Source organism: Diabrotica virgifera, chromosome 5 (assembly GCF_917563875.1).
Source record: "Diabrotica virgifera virgifera chromosome 5, PGI_DIABVI_V3a".
Lineage (NCBI taxonomy): Eukaryota > Metazoa > Arthropoda > Insecta > Coleoptera > Chrysomelidae > Diabrotica > Diabrotica virgifera.
In genome coordinates, this window is record NC_065447.1 from 48,043,228 (window position 1) to 48,056,219 (window position 12,992).

Sequence of the window (12,992 nt, forward strand, 5' to 3'; positions counted from 1 at the left end):
CACATCAACTAAAATAATCCGAGTATTCAAGCTTTCTCACTTTAATTATTTAAATGGCTTCACACGTTCTTCTTTTAGTTGTCACAGCACCTCGGAAATAATAACTCTTTGAATTCACGGTATTTTAAGCGTACATCTGTCACACCTATCTACATTACCAAATACGTCAGGGGCAGGCGGGGGTTTTTAAAGGGTAAAAGTACTCGGGAACAAATCCCGAACCTGAGACAACCTATTGAAAAGTCTAGAGTCATTTCAAGTACCTATGATTATATGCTTCGTTGACTACGGAGGTTCAACAGCTTCAATTTCCATTACATTTATTGTTGTAGATTTAAGATACCCAAGGCACAGGCATAGGCACTTATTTTTCTGTACTTCAATTTTTGATAAATGTGTGTTCGATGCGTTTAAATACAAGTGACAGCTATAATCGAAAAGTGGTCGTATCATAGATCGATAAAACATTAAACTAGTGTTGGGATCTGCACCCCAGTTTGTTTTACAAAAAGCCCTTTACCTAAAATACCTAAAATCTTACAAATCATAAGAAGCAAAACACCTTTTTGTAGCAGCATTTTGTAACAAGTTATATAGTTGCCTAACTGATTAGTGCTTGTATTCTTTATTTTTATTCCAAATAAACAAATTTGTAATACAAATTTTATTTATTTTTTAGTCAAAATTCTGCTAATTATAATTAATAGCCCAATAAATGACCGTTTTGGAGTGTAATTTTCAGGGGCAACTCCGAATTGCATGAAAATTTGGATTCACGTTCTACTTACCCTCCACTTCAAAGTTGAATTTGTCCCATTGGTTGCTTTTACTTGGGGGGTGACAGTCACCCCTTCTCAGCGGGTGAAAAACGCATGTTTAAAATAAGCCCGGAAATAGATAAATTGATCGATTATAAGCAACTTTAGTTCTATAAAGTTTTTTACGTAAGTCAATACTTTTCGCCTTATTCGCAATTGAAAATGTTGATTTTTCGACAAAAAAACTACGTTTTCCGATTGTTTTTTTGCAAATAACTCAAAAAGTAAATATTTTATCGAAAACAATATTCTAAGCAAAAGTGTAGCTTATAAAAAAACAAAAAAAATGGTGTATCAGTAAAGTATATAAATTGAGAAAAAGCAAAGTTGTAGCTCATGAAAAATACGTTCTTATTCCTCTAATTCCAAATCGAATAAGTCATCGCGAAATCACCGAAAGTTAAGGACTTTTCGGGAAAAGCTTATTAACATTTTTAAAATACCCAAAAAAGATTTATATTTGTTTTCTACAAAAGTTTCTAGCACAAAAAATAAAAGAGTTACACTGAAAAAAAAAGTTTGCCCCTTTTTTGGTAAAAAAATTGTGAAAACCTCCCTCTATTTACCACCCTAAATAAAATTAATCGTTACCGCTTTACCATTTATTTTAACTGTATGCATATTGTTTATATGATCTGTAAGTTTTGATTGGCTTGAAGTGCTTATTTTTGAAAAAAATTGGTTTTATATTAAAACAAAATTTTCTAAAAATTTTTGAAAAATTTCCTTTTTTCAAAATAACTTAAAAAGTATAAGTGACAAGAAAAATCTTAAAGAGTACAAAATTATAAGTTTTGTTATTATAAATATGCTAGTTTTATTTTGTTTTTCCGCAAGACAAAAATTGGTTAAGATATGGCTGTTCAAAATTTGCATACACTCGTGATTGGTGACCCGTTCAAGCTTTTTTAACTATAACCTTTTCAAAAATAAGCACTTTAAACCGGTGAGACTGACAGATCATATAACAAATAGATAAGTAAGTAAATTGTTTGTAAAGCAGCAGCGATTAATTTCAGTTGAGGAGCTAAACACTGGGAGATTTGCATGATTTTTTTACAAAAAAAAAGAGGGCCAAATTTATTTTGAGCGCAACTCGCTTATTTTTATTGCTAGATACTTTTATTAAAATTCTAAAAAAGCGTTTTATAAACACTTTAAAAAAGTTTAAATAGGTTTTTCCCGAAAAGTGCTTAATTTTTCGGTGATTTCACCTTGAAATATTCGATTTGGAATTAGACGCACAAGAACGTATAGTTCATGAGCTACAACTTTGTTTTTACTCGATTGATAGACTTTACTGATACACATTTTTTTCAGTTTTTTATAAGCTACACTTTTGCTAAGGATATTTTTTTCGATCAAATATTTACTTTTTGAGTTATTTGCGAAAAACCATCCAAAAACGTAGTTTTTTTGTCGAAAAATAAACATGTTCAATCGAAAATAACTCGAAAAGTATTGACTTACATAAAAAACTCTATAGAACAAAAGTTGCTTAAAATCAGTCAATTTATCCATTTCCGGTCTTATCTTGAATATATGTTTTTTCACCCCCGAGAAGGGGTGACTGTCACCCCCCAAGTAAAATCAACCAACGGCACAATTTCAACTTTGAAGTGAGAACTTTGAAGAACTTAACAAAAACTCTAGTATCAGCCACCTGTGAGCTTGTGAGCAACATGAGTGAGCGACATGACTTATTCGAAATCGTATTACTCGTGTCGGCCATACATATCCAACGTGAAGACCAAAGTGTCAAAGCTCTTATATCTCCTATAGACAAGGTGAAAAGCTCGAGTTTGTTTCTGAAAATCATTCACACGCGATTTGTTTGCATAATCACATAATAACTTTCATGATATACCCCAGATTAAAGTTCACCAAACTATAAAAATCAATATACAAATAAAATAAAAATTTTATTTTTAATTCAGTTGCAATGCGATGGCAAAACAATCTTACTTTTCAATTAGAATACGGAGCGCAGTCCAGCGAAGGCAAAACAATCTTACTTTTCAATTAGAATAGGGAGCGCAGTCCAGTCCCTTGAATCGCAATTTTCGGCTCTTATTGGAGCCTCATCGGAAAGAACGTAGGCTTGTTCTCCATATCCCAATTGATCCGTACTGAGAGGTCTTCCCACCCATTGCAACTGAAGTGAAAATATTAGGTGACTAGCGTCATCTGGCAATTAAAAGATGAAGTTTTCGATCCTAATAGCATTATTAATAATATTTAGAAAATTTTAAAATATTACTAAAAGATTTTTAAATCGAAAACTTATTGGTCCATTTCCTTGGTAGCACCTCCAAAGCTTCTACAATTTGCAAGCCAAATGGATGCTGAAGCGAAGAAGACAAGAGGGAATTCAAAAAACTTACCATTCACGACCCCGTCTGTTCAGCTGGTAAATTCCAACAGAAAATGGACCTGGGAAAATGGGTGGGAAAACCTCTCAGTACGGATCAATTGGGATATGGAGAACAAGCCTACGTTCTTTCCGATGAGGCTCCAATAAGAGCCGAACATCGCGATTCAAGGGACTGGACTGCGTTCCGTGTTCTAATTGAAAAGTAAGATTGTTTTGACTTCGCATTGCAACTGAATTAAAAATAAAATTTTTATTTTATTTTTATATTGGTCTTTACTCCTTCGAGTAACTAGATCCACTTTCTGTTGGAATTTACCAGCTGAACAGACGGGGTCGTGAATTGTAAGTTTTTTGAATTCCCTCTTGTCTTCTTCGCTTCAGCATCCATTTGGCTTGCCAATTGTAGAAGCCTTGGAGGTGTTACCAAGGAAATGGACCAATAAGTTTTCGATTTAAAAATCTTTTAGTAATAATTTAATAGTTTCTAAATATTATTAATAATGCTATTAGGATCGAAAACTTCATCTTATAAAAATCAATTTTTTGGGCCCAGACAGATATACAAATTTATGTAGATTTTTTGTTTATTCTGAATAACAAAACCGTCTCTTGTAATTTTTCTCTAAAAATGACCCTTTTACGAGTTGTAAACAATTTAAAACTGAAATAAATGAAAAAGACTATTTTGAAGGATTAAAACACAAGTAAAAATATTATAAAAATAAAAATGTAATAAAAATTTAACTTGTCTTTTAGTCTTTTAAAAATATTATTTTTGAACTGGTCAAGTGTCTATTCTTCTTCTTTTGGTGCCTATTCGTTTCGATTATTGGCGTTCATTCTGGCTGTAATTATTTTATTAACTGATGCTTTAAATATATTCGCTGTTGTGGAAAACCATTTCCTCAGGTTCTTTCATCATGATATTCTTCTCCCAATTCATCGCTTTTTGAATTCTTTGCCTTGAATGACTATTTTCAGTTATCTGTATTTACTGCCGTTTCTAATTATTTGTATCCGAGATATTCTAACTTTCTCTTTATAATCGTATATTAGCACCTCTCTTTGTTTTCCCATTCTTCGTAGTATCGTCTCGTTGCTTATCTTTTCCGTCCATGATATCCTTAAGGTTAGCATGCATTTCGAAAGCTTAAAGTTTTTTCTTTATCGCTTCAGTGAGTGTCCAGGATTTAACTCCGTATAATATTGAGAAGATATAACATCGTAGGAGCCTTACTATTGTCTCCAGATTGAGGTTATGTCTTTTAAATAGTTTGGCCATGTTGTTGAATGCACTCCTAGCATTTTCTATTCTACATTTTATTTCTTGTAAGTAATACCATTTTTCTTTTGCTATTATTCCAAGATAAGTATAGTGTTTTATTCGGTCCACTGGTGTATTCTTGATAAACAGTTCTTCTTCTTTACGTGTCATCTCCGTGACAGAGGTTGGCAATCATCATGACTATTCTGTATTCTTGATAAGCAGTTCTTCTTCTTTACGTGTCATCTCCGTGACAGAGGTTGGCAATCATCATGACTATTCAGATATTTGATGCTGCTGCTCTGAATAGTTCTGTTGGTGTGCATCCGTAAAATTCCCTTACGCCACCATGAGATGCTTCTCCTTCCTACATTCCTCTTGCCATGGATTTTCCCTTATATATTTAACTGAAGTATGTTGTATCTCTCATTACGCATAACATGCTCCTGGTATTGCAGCTTTCGTGTCTTGATTGTCTCCAATATTTCTATTCTTTTGTTGACTCTTCTCATGACTTCGTTGTTTGTTATATGCTCGGTCAATCATATCTTCAGTATTCTTCTATACACCCACAGTTCAAATGCTTCCAACTTTTTAGTAGTCGACGCGTTAAGTGTCCATGCTTCTATCCCATAAAGCAGAGTCGAGAAAATATAACACCTTGCCAGCCTAACTCTCAAGTCTAATTTAAGTTCTCTTGCACAAAGTACCTTTCTCATTTTATTGAAATTTGTTTTTGCCTTTTCTATTCTAACTTGGATTCCTTTGGAGTAATCGTTTTTGTGGTTAATTATTGTGCCAAGATGGTTATAGTTTTCAACTTGTTCTAAAGTTTTACCTTTTTTTGTCAGCAGATAAGCAGTTGGACTTCTCGAATTTTATTTTTGCTGATAACCATAAGTTTAGTTTTTGATATGTTTACTTGTAGTCCAAATCTTTCACTTACTTCATTTACTTTGTTTTTTAGTTGCTGTAAACTGTAACTGTCTGTAAAAATAACGGTGTCGTCAAGTGTCTATATTTAAGTTTAAACTCTCTTCTATTAGATACCGATAAATTAGGACGTTGGAAAAATTAATCGACGTGCTTGATTCTTTCTACAAAAGCATAATGTTAGTGATAGTTCATACTTTTTAGACTGTCGCCATTTTGAAACCCGACGACAGAATCGCACGAAAATCTGAATATCCTGTATCTGAAAATAAGAGCCTCATCCGGTATTTTGAAAGCACAACCTTCTTAGTTAAGGTAACCATGAATCTATTACTTTTAGTTTTATGGTCCTCTCATAGACATGATAATATAGTCCACATACATAGACCTAGCGTACCTTCCGCGCTTCCTAACGACAAGATCCCTTGGACTGGTTTAATGCTATCTCTTTTTAGGACATTTTATCAAGAAACTAACATAAAACTAAGTGATGGTATAGGCACGGAAGCGCAGTACTCCTGTCGCAGCTTTACTATCTGCAAGAGTGAAACAGCGCTGATCCAAAAAAAAAAAAGATGGTGTCGTCACTTCGCTCAACGTAACACTCTGTCTTTGTTAATATGTATATTATTATGTTACGGACAATGATATAAATTGCCCATTGACGTTATAGACCGGGCATTGTCGTGAATGTCCATTTCCACTGGTTATTAACGACAATGCCTGGCCATTTACGACAATAACTTAGCTATTGGCCAATGTTGTAAAAAAAATAACATTAAATTAGAGTTTTCATCAATAACCGGTATGTATACAACGGTATTTTAGGCGTTAACGCCCTTCAGGTAGGGATCTATGGGGGAGTATCACCGAGCCGCAAGTCCTTATCCCTTGCCGTACTGCTCCCTCATAGGCCGATCAGACGCCCGCATATTCCAGTCATAAATATGAAGCGCCAGATTCATATTTAGAATTTTATACTGACGCGTTAGCCTTTTTGTTTTCCGATGACCTGGCTGGGCTCGAACTCACATACCTCACGTCGAAGTGAAGTGGCGGTCAGCCGCTAGTCCCACTGAGCTGTCCGATCAACTAAAATTAGGTCTGTTGTCCTATTATTTTTTTTTATATAAGATAGCTTTTGAAGGCTATTCATTTTTATTTTGACAAGATAGTGAACCATGGCATTTTGTATCACTTTTTACATAAATTTACTACGAGTGTACAGTAAGGGATAAAACCCTTACTGTATAATATAATATGTATCTAAAAATGTATATAATTTAAGCATAATTAGGTCGTTACAGAAGATGTTGTTTCTACAATCACAAACAAAGCGAAGGTTGATTGACGGAGCTTGTTTGGGTAACCTCGCGTACCGCTTGGATACTCACGTACCGTTTACTTTTAAAGTCCAAATTATAGGAAGATATAAAAAGCCCGCGAAAGGGTAAAATAGAGACATTAATGTTCATATTAAGATTAAGATCATTACTATGCTAGTTAGCAGTCGTGCGAGATGGGTGTCTAAAAGACTACCCCGCGAAACAACATCTTCGTAACTTTACGTATATGGAGGTGTAAACTTTAAATAAAGTTATAACGTTGATTGATAAATACGGAAAGATACGAAAGTCCATGCATTATTTTGTTGTCTTTAAAATCTGCCCGTATAGTGGCGCGCCTAGCTTAAATTTGTTGGAACTAGCCTTAGAGGGAAGTGGAAAATTCTCCCTACTCAAGGAACTAGCCAAGAACACGCGGTCATTTTACGTGGCCCGTATTCAAAATTTTAACGCAGCAGTCACTATCATGTTATATTAATATAATATTAATTTTTTTTGTTTTTGTTTCTGCAAAAATGTTGAAAATATAAATTGACTATAGAGTTTTTTTCACTAGTCTTGACCTCACAAGTAAATACTTTTCGAGTTATTTGTGAGTGAATATATTCATTTCTCAAAAAATAGTACGTTTTTAGACGGATTTTCGCAAATAACTAAAAAGGAAGTATTTCACGAAAAAAAAACATTCATAGCCAAAATACAGCTTATCAAAAAGTGAAAAAAATGTTTTATATAAATATGACATATTAAAAAGTCGTAGACCCAGTAAAAGCAGAGTTGCAGCTTATGAAAAGTAGGTTCTTATTATTAGTCAAATTCAAAATTGAATATTTCTACATGAAATAACCAAAAAATTAAGAACTTTTCGGGGAAAAACTCATCATAACTTTTTTAAAAAGTTTAAAAACAGCTTTATTTTTTTGAGTTTCTAGTATCAGAAGTAAACAAGTTGCGCACAAAATCACCTCCTTATTAGCATCTCAAATGAAATTAATCAGTAGTGCTTCATAAGTTACTTTACGTATTTATGCTTATTATAGAGGATCTGTAAGTTACATCGGTTCAAAGTGCTTATTTTTAAAAGGCTGTAGTTAAAAGGGCTTCGATGATCACTAATCACGAGTATATGCAAATTCGGAACAGCCATATTTTAACCAATTTTTGTATTACAGAAAAACAAAATATTCAGAAAACCAAAACCTTTACACTTTGGGATATTTCGTATCGCTGATAATTAGAAAGTTATTTAAAAAAAAGAAATTTTTTTTCAAAATAAAAAAATACTGTAAAACTAAATTTACGATGAAACTTACACATCAAATGTATTATAAACAATACATAAGTAAAGTCACTTGTGAAGCGGTAACAATAATTTGATTTTATTCGTCTTGAGGGGCCAAACGAAAAACACAAACTACTTTTTTTCTAAAAGATGAAGTTTTCGATCCTAACAGCATTATTAATAATATTTAGAAAATATTAAAATATTACTAAAAGATTTTTAAATCGACAGCTTAACTTACTTTTTTTCTTTTTAAATCGTGTTCGGTTGTGATTTATGGCAAAATTGCATCTCTTTCGACATAAAAATTTTATGCAAGTTCCCTTTTAGAGGGTGATTTTCATGCTTTTTTAAAACTATTTTTACAAAAAAGGACCAACTTTATTTTCAGCGTAACGTACTTACTTTAATAGTAGAAACATTTTTAAAAACAAAAACAAAGCTTTTTAAACACTTTAAAAAAGTTGCTATGAGTTAGCAAATTTATACCATCTCTTTCGAAATAAAAATGTTATGCAAATTCCCTTTTAGAGGTTGATTTTCACGCTTTTTTAAAACTATCTTTTACAAAAAAGGACCAACTTTATTTTCAGCGTAACGTGCTTACTTTAATGCTAGAAACTTTTTTAAAAACAAAAACAAAGCTTTTTTAAACACTTTAAAAAAGTTGCGATGAGTTTTCCCAGAAATGTGCTTTATTTTTTGGTTATTTCTCGTTGAAATATTCGATTTGGAATTTGACGAATAAGAACTTACTTTTTTAGCTACAACTCTGCTTCTACTGAGTATAAAGACTTTATACAGACATTTTTTTTTTAATTTTTATAAAGTTTATTTTTATTGAATACTTTTTTCGATAAAATACTTACTTATTGTGTTATTTGCGTAAAACCGTCTAAAAACGTGTTTTTTTGGTTAAAAAACGAACATATTCACTCTAAACTAACTCGAAAAGTATTAGCTTAGTGCAAAAACTCAATGGAACAAAACTTGCTACAATTAATTAAATTAAAATTAAATTAAAGTTGGTCAATTCCAGGAAATATAAAATTTATTAGTAATTTCCTATATAGACGAACCTTATTCGAAAAGATAACGTTCTTTTAGACTCAAAAATCCAATTAAACGACATTCCTCAATGGTCTACTCGTTGCACTTTTCCTTATTGCCATCAATGACATCGCTAAATCACTTAACCCACTAGTCATTTAGAAATTAGAGAATTGGTCAAACACTACTGGCCTAGAATTTTCACCCACTAAAACGAAAACAATAATCTTCAGTAAAATTCCAAAGAAGCACATTTTACTACCAAAAATCTACCTAAAGAATTTCTTCTTCTACTTTTTCTTTTATATAGGCAGTACTGCCTGTTTTTCTTCAACGGTGCCTTTCATTCTGTCCCTAAATTGTCATTCCATCTTTTCCTTGGGCGTTCTATACTTCTTCGGCCTAACGGTGACTTGTCCCTGGCTATTCTTGCTATCCTTGATTCAGACTTCCTGCTTATGTGTTGATTCCACTCTTCTTTTCTATTCTTTATCCAGGTATTTATATTGTCTACCCCACATATGCATCTGATTTCCTTACTTCTTACCCTCTCCCGTAGTCCTTTTCCAGCAATCCTTCTTAAGATCTTCATTTTGTTGGTATCCATATCCAGACGTCTTTGTATTTTGCTTGCATCTGGTCTTGTTTCGGTAGTGTAAGTCATAACTGGTCTAATAACTTCAGTCAAATGACTTATATATTCGGTCCTTTGTTTCCACTCTAAGGTATTTGTTTTTCCAAATTGTGTCGTTTAGGCATCCGGCCGTTCTACTGGCTTTAATTATTAGTCTTTAACCTCTTCTTCGATATTATTGTCGGCTGATAGATTAATTCCCAGGTATTTACTTTTATTGTCTAAGTCCAATTTGCATCTTATTGGTTCTTTGGATATTACTAAGCTTTTTGTTTTTTTGGGCTGATATTTTCATATTCATTCCTTTTGCGTTAATTTTGAATTCGTGCAGTAATCTTTGTAGGTCCTCTTCGCACTCTGCTAATAACACGGTGTCATCAGCGTAACAGAGTATTTTTTATCTCTTTATCCTCCATTTTTTACCCTCTTTTTTTCTTCACTTGTTTTATTATTGCATCCAGCGTTATATTAAACAGTAGATGACTTAGTGAATCTCCTTGCTTGATTCCTGTGTTTGCTTCTATATGGGTTCTGTTATTATTCCATTGACTTTCATTTCTATTTTATTTCTTACATAAATGTTTTCTATCAGTTTTATAATATCCAGTGGTAAATTTGTGTCATATAGTAGGTGTATCACATCTTTTAATTGTATTCTATCAAACGCTTTCTCTAGGTATATAAAACAGAAAAACCCTCGCTTGTTATATGTATTCTAATGATTTCTCCGCTAATTGTCTTATCACAAAAACTGCATCATTATGATCTTCCCCTTCTAAATCCTTGTTGTTCAACCGATATATTTATGAACGCCATTATTTTCTTCATCAGTATTTTTGTTGGGAGTTTCAGTATAGTGCTCCGTAAATTTATCCCTCTATAATTACTGATGGGGTCTGCTCTATCACTTTTCTTAAATAACGCTATCATCTGAGTGGTACTCCATTCTTCTGGAATTCTTCCTGTATTTATTATTTTACTTATCAGGATATTCAGTTCTTTGTGAAGTCTCTCTCCTCCGTATTTTAAAAGTTCATTAGCTATTCCATCTTTCCCTGGTGCTTTTCGATTTTTCATCTGTTTTAAGGCGTTCGTTATATCTTCCTCTTTAATTTCTGTGTGCTCATCCAATTCTAATCCTGGTTTTCCAGTTCTTCATGATTAGCTGTTTGATACAGGTTTTCTAGATAAGTTGTCCATGTATTTGTATCAATATGTTTTACTTCTATCAATTCCTTCATCTCTGCTGTTTGACCTCTTATCATTTTCCACATTTCCTTTTGCATCCCGTATAAGTCGTGCTCCATCTCTTTTGAAAATGCTTACCAATGTTCTGTTTTCTTCCTTCTTACTATTGAGTTTAACTCATTTCAAACCCTTTTATATTCCTCACATATGTTTGTCTCGTTCTTTTGAATTTGTAATCTATACCCATGGACGAACATATACAACACGCTGTATTTTCCTGTCACCATGTCGCAAAGAAAATTGCCCAGCGCAAGTATATGTAATAATAATTATTACATGTACCTGTGCTAGCCAATTTTTTGTGTGACACGGTGACAAGAAAATACAGCGTGTTTTTTTATGTTCGTTCATGGGTATTCTTTCATTTTTTCTACTGTACAATACGCTAAAGTGTTACGTTTGGCTTGTTCTCTTGTATGTAATGAAAGCATGGATAATAAAGGCCAGCTCCACTAACAAACTTAAAATCTTTGAAATGACTAATGAGGTTCCTGCACCGAATGCTTAAAATATCATGGACATACTTAGGGATATATTGCGAGGAGAACGATATACTTGTCGGCAACTGGAACTCGAAGGAAACATAGAGGGTAAGAGAGGTCTAGAAAAAGATGTCATGGCTGGGTAATATTCGCCAAATAATATTAATGAAATTACTCTTAATAGAATAATGTAATCGTGACTATCTAATATCTCACCTGACAATACAATGCACGGTGGACACCTACGCAGTAATACACGGCACCTTTAAGAAGTAAAGTTAATAATAAATAATTCAATAATTATACTTAGTCACTATTTTCCCCCTAACTCGGAAAATATCGACGGCACGAAAAAACTTGGAAGAAATTGTTGGAAATCGCGATTGCAACAATTCATGAGTCCTTACCATTTTTCTCTCGAAGAGTTTAAAGTGGCCGAGACAAATTCTACTAAGTCAATTACTAAGTCAATTTCATTTAAGTAAATACGTTTGCAATATCTCCAAACAAAATATACAATTATCAGAAGAGACTGTAATTAACGAAAATAACTACCTATTTTTTTATCGAGATTATGAGGCAAATACGAAATGTACAATATCTAAAATCACCCAGTGAGTATTTTTCTCGTTAAATAAATTTTTTATTAAATAAATTATATTATTGTATATATTATATAAAATTATTAAATAAACTTTAGAATATTTAATGATTTGTTTCAAGAATTCAAATTAGAAGACAAATTACAACCTACAAAATTATTCTTGCTAATTTAAAAACGAGTTTAGAAAGTTATACATAGGTACACTCCAATAATTATTTTAAAGATTGCCGCATTGTTATCGTTGAATGAGAACTCAAATTTAAATGCATCAAAAGAATTAAATAATTTTTATTATAATCCGATCGACCCGACCGACCCCAAATTCCGATAACCAAAGCTACCTGAATACGTCTCATCGTTGTCTCAGGTAAATTCAATCTCGCACCTAGAAAGCTGCTAACGCCACCTATTTCTAAAACCACTGGTGTCGTACATAAACGCTCATTTAGTTTCGTATCTTCCAGTATATTTATCAGTCAACGGTTATAAGTTAGAGTCAGTGTTTTCCTAAGTTCCGATAGTTGGCTCCCCTTCCGTACCATTGAGGATCCAACACGAGAACTCGACATGATAACCCTGCAACTCGACAACGAGTAATTTCAGCACGAGCACAGAAATGAAGCAAATAATAAACATATAACCTATCTTTTAGTCTAAATTTCAACATTGACCGATTAACAACGCAACGGGCATTGTTGACATTGACCGGAAAATGATGGAAATGTTATCAAGAAATTAAAATTGTCATCAATGTCCAGTTTCTATGGACAATAACGTTAATATCCGGCAATTGTCGACAATGACTAATTCAACAGGCCATTGTCGATATTGGCCGGTTATTAACGTAGTTATTGGCCGGATTTACGTTATTGCCCGTAACATATATTATGTCTATGGGTCCACTGTAGACGGTCAACAAACGCTAACAATCACAACTGTCAGTTTTAATTTAGAGTT

The 12,992-nt window shown here is 32.9% G+C and overlaps 1 protein-coding gene across 6 annotated transcripts in view; it reads right to left on the reverse strand.

Annotated features, from left to right (window-relative positions):
- The window catches only part of LOC114328718 (uncharacterized), a 216,849-nt gene that overhangs the window by 51,784 nt on the left and 152,073 nt on the right, over positions 1 to 12,992 (reverse strand). The window lies entirely within an intron of this gene.